Source organism: Cupressus sempervirens, chromosome 11, assembly GCF_028749045.1.
Source record: "Cupressus sempervirens isolate cs-2001-9-10 chromosome 11, ASM2874904v1, whole genome shotgun sequence".
Taxonomy (NCBI): Eukaryota; Viridiplantae; Streptophyta; class Pinopsida; order Cupressales; family Cupressaceae; genus Cupressus; species Cupressus sempervirens.
In genome coordinates, this window is record NC_143128.1 from 134,707,581 (window position 1) to 134,712,800 (window position 5,220).

A 5,220-nucleotide genomic window follows, 5' to 3' on the forward strand; every position below is an offset into this window, starting at 1 on the left:
CATATACTAACTCCAAAACACCTAATCTCTATCATACTACTTCACTATAAAAACTTACTTAATGTAGAAAGTAAACTAATCTTCATTTAAAAGGAAATAAATTATCTTAATTTAACACCTAAACTAAGTAACTAACTAACCTTTAACACTAACCTACTAACCCCTACCCCTACCCTTCTTACCACCCAAGACTTGGGAGGTCTCCAAGGATTCCCATGCTGCCCAAGGAAGCCAATATTGTCTCCCAAAAGATACTCATGGGTTCTTTTATGCAAGGTTTATTTAAGTGAAAGAGGATTATGGTTATAAAGGCAACATTTGGAAGCATTTTTTCTTTTTAAAACCTATCTCTTGCTCCCAAGTCAATGCACCATTAAAAAAATTTGAAAGAGAAAGGTGTATAGTTTTCAAGTATGGGAGGGGGATAGTTCCCATCCCATGTGATAGTTGGATGCAGTGTTGCAGTATCCAATGAGTGGAGAAAGTGGTGAGATTATGATATAAATATTTATAGGTGTGGGTTGTGAGAGGAATGAGTGAAGAATATCTAGATTTGGTTTCTTTATTTTATTTTATTTCTCTTTTATTTTTGTATTTGATTTGTTTTGAGTCGAAATTAAATATAATTTAAGAGAGTATCTTTAAGCAATATTCACTATTGTTTAAAAAAAAATCTCATACAATTTCTAGACAACATTTTGACTGTCTTAAATAGGTGAAATTTATAACTTCTCTTTTCTCATTTAAAGTCCTAGGTTTCACATAGGAATTTATAGTGAAATAGGGTATTAATGTTTTGATCATTTTCTTGAGTGTATTGTAGGTATAATTTTGATTTTAAATTTTGTATTCAAATTAGGAGTAATTTTAGGTAGTTTATAAATAATGCAATACAAGGTAACAATCATAGAATTAAAAAAAATTACAGGAAAGGATGTTTCATCATACAAGTAAGTGATCCAAGAGCATCTTGGGTTGCATTGCTATCCTAAATTTTTTCTATCCTTTTTAGTTTTTGTTGATTTTATAGTTGTCGCCGAACATACAGTGGATGTCAAGCATCTTGGCTAATGTTGAATTTATAGTTCCTTTGGTTGTCAAGCTCCTATGGTTTCCAAGTTCATCTGGTTGCCTAGTTCATTTGGATGTCAAGTGATAGTATTTGGTTTTGGGTCCTTCTTTGACTGAGTTGTTTGTATTTAGTTCCAGTTTGGGCCGACCTTGCTAGTTAAATTGTATTTTGTATTTAATATCTATTGTGAACCAACTTATAGCATTTAATATGAAAGTTTATTTAGTTGGTATTTACAACACGCTGACTTGTGGGCATGCATGTATTTAAGGAGATCTTTTATAGAACCTTAGGGGATTGATATGGGAAGAAGAAGTGTAGAAGAAAATCAAGATGCAAAGTTTGATCATTATAGTTTGAATTTGATTATTTATTGTCATAACCTAGAAGGCCTTACAACTAAACATGTAATTGAATCCTTGTTGAATATATGAAAGTATTTTGTTCCTCTATCTCTTGAGTTATTTGTATTTGTATTGTGTTTTCTACTATGCTTACTCTATGTAGATGGTTTGAATGGCTGGGTGGGCCTTTGGCCCTAGTTGTCTCAATCTCTCCCTATATCAGGTGGTATCATAGCTTGAGGTTCATCCTTGTGGAGACTAGATCATGTAGAATCTTAAGTGAGTGTGGTTATGATCATCTAGGAACCTAATTGTAAAGATGGTTTGAGGTAGACAAAATGCTAACAATGTCATGTTAGATACATTGAGACAAATTGCACCCATATTATATTTTGTGGAGACATCCCAAAGAAAAGGAGCACATCTTGATGATGTGAGTAATGATGAAGCAACATCACCAAACCCTAATCTAGAACTTAAAGAAGATCAAGATGAGGCAAGATTGTTGAGAGTCTTGTCTAGAAAAAATTCAAAGCCTATTATTGAAGTTTTTCCTTATGATGGGAAATTGAATGTCAATGTTGTGTTGGATTGGATCTCTAAAATAGAGAAGTTCTTGAGTATGAAATCACTCCTGATAATAGAATGGTGAAGCTTGCAATTAAAAGGTTGAAAGGATATGCCTCAGTATGGTGGGAGCATTTACAAACTGATAGACAAAGGAGAGGAAAGGATAATATCAAAACTTGAGCAAAGATGGTGAAAAAGGTAAAGATCAAGTTCATTCTGTAGATTAGATATTAGATCTAGACATGTGGATGATGATGTTGAGAAGATTAAAAGGTACACAAATGGATTAAGATTAAGATTTGAAATTCAAGATGAGATAAGTTTGGTGAAATTGGAAAGTATGGAGGAAGCATATCAATATTCCCTAAAAGCTAAGGAGATCTTGACAAGGAAGCATGAACAAAGAAAAAGAGGTAGAGATGGTAGAATCTAGAGAGGTAGAGGTAGATCTTATGAAAAAGGTGCCAAATCTGATAGTTTTGTGCATGATAAGGCATAAGCTAAATGGAAGAATGATGATAAAGGAAATACCAAGAGGAAAGGTGGTGATTCTTATTGAGGAAGAGGTAATTCTTATTCTAGAGGTAGTTTTCATGGTAATTGTTTCATATGTGGTAAAGAAAGGCATAGATATTTTGAATGTAGATCCTTTGGAAGTGGACAATGTAACAAAAACTTGTCAGTTCAAGAAAACAATGAGGATTCACTGAGTGGACCTGAGGCTAGATAAATCTAATGGTAGAAAGAACCTTATGTAATAAGGGTAGTGATGATTAACCTATCCTAAGGAGAAGTCTTTTGAAGACCATATGTAAGATGGCTAGAAAATGTTGCAAGGTGATCATTAATAGTGAAAGTTCTAAAAATTTGGCATCAAAAGAATTCGTTACAAAGTTGTAGTTGTAGAGCCTGAAGAATCTTAAACCATATCATGTTTCATGGATCAAGGATGAGCATAAGATATTGGTAAGTGAATAATGCATCATGAAGTTCAAGCTTGGACATTACTTTGATGTACTTCTGTGTGATAGTATGCCTATGGATTGTTGTGATATTTTGTTGGGTAGACCTTGGCAATATGATAGATATGTTGTACATGCTAGAAGATTGAATCAATTTACTCTTTGGGTGAATGTAAAGAAAGAAATATTGTTAACTTTGATTGAAAGTCCAGATGAGGTGAAGTGTACTACTGTGAGAATTTGCATGATTAATAGAAATCTATTTGAAAAGGAAATGAAGAAGAATCAAATATATTTTTCTATAATTCCTAAGAGACTGAGTTATTCTAGTAGCAACTGAGTATCATAAAATAGTGCTAACTGAGTGCCAATAGAAATTGCAAAATTGATGGATGAGTATAAGGAAATTCTTGCAGAAGATATACCTGATTGTTTACCACTAATCAGGAATATAAGTCATTGTACGGACCTACTTCATGGAGTTATTTTTCCAAATAAAGCAGTACATAGATTAACACCTACTAAAAATAAAGAGCTTAATGGAAAAGTGCAAGGGTTTTTGGAGAAAGCTTTGATCAGATAAAGTTTGAGTTCATGTGTTGTACCTATCATATTATCACCTAAGAAGAATAGAGAATGGAGAATATCTACTAATTGCAGAGCTATTAACAAGATCATAGTGAAATATAGGTTTCCTATGTTGAGGATGGATGACATAATGGATTGTTTTGTTGATCTCATATTGGTTTTGACAAGTGAGTGTCAACACACTTAACTTATTCACTTAGTTCATGCCAAACAAGTAGTACATGCCAAGAACAACATGTATATATTAGAGCATGTCGAGTCCACAGTGAGTGCCAAGCCACTCATGTGCCCAGTCACTCAAGTGCTAAATAGACAGTGTATGCCGAGTGATTCAAGATTTGAGTAAATAGTGGATGCCGAGTGATATAGATATTGAGTCGCAACAAAAATATTAGTGTATGTTGAGCATCAAAGGCTTCAGGTGCCGAGTAAGGAAATTTTGACATAATTGTTTGTCATGGCACAAACAACTATGTAAACCATTTTTTGACCTAATGAATTATAATATTTTAGAGATAAGGACAAATCTTAAGTTGGACTCAAGAATCTCAAGTTAGAGAAAGAATCACAAGCCATACTACTATGTGAGGTGACTGAACAGAAGAAGAAATCCGTGGAAGACAAAGCTATGATTGAAGAAGACAAAAGAGTTTTGGCCAATAGACTAGAAGAGAAGTCAACAAAACTAACCAAGATCTCCAACATGCAATTAATACTCTAAGTCAAATGTGAATGCCAATTATGAACTAAATGTCAAGGACATTGAGATAACTACATTGAAGTTGCAGAATGAGCAATTACAAAGTGACCTAAAAAGGGAAAAGGAGTTTTTTGAAAGTTTCAATAAGCCTAATGAAGCCATCAAATACTTTGAGCAATTATTGAGATCCTCTAGATCGAATAATGATACATCTAGACTAGGATACACAAGCACTAAAGAAAGAGAGTCATCAAAAAGTGCTAAAGAAAGGAACAACTAAAGTAAGAATTCCAAACCTACTTCTCATAATTGTGGTAAGAAAGGACATACTACTAATGTGTGCAGGAGCAGAACTACAAATTAGAATGTCAATCATAAGAGCATGGTTCACTATTATAAGTGCAATAAACAAGGTCATCAAGCACATGAATGCAAAACCAAGACCATGCACACACAAAGATTTGAAGGATATTGTTATAACTATTAAAAGTATCAACATATAGCTTTTGAATGCAAATCTAAAACCATGTGGTCATCAAACAAGTAAACAAAGGTAAGGAACAATGGAAACTCTTATAACTAGGATTATAATACAAGATATAGTTGTTATTATTATCAAGAATATGGACATGGGTAAGTGCTTGGAAGTTGGGTCTCACTTTTGGGCAAAAAGTGGAAGTGTTTTTCCTATTTTTGAAATTTCTTGTCAATCCATGTCAAAATTTGAGGCATTTAAGGATTGAATATTAAAAAAAAAATTAGAAATAAAAATTTTAGTGTTCAAAATCTACTTTTTGAATATATAATTTATTTGTGTACCCATATGATAGATTTTTTTTGGTACAGATCTTTAAAACCCACTTTTTCAAAATGCCTATTTCAAGACCATACCACACGCATGTACAGACACCATAATTTGACACAAATAAATGAATTTCCATAAAAACTTTTAAAGGAAGCTACCTAATACACCTAAGATTGATG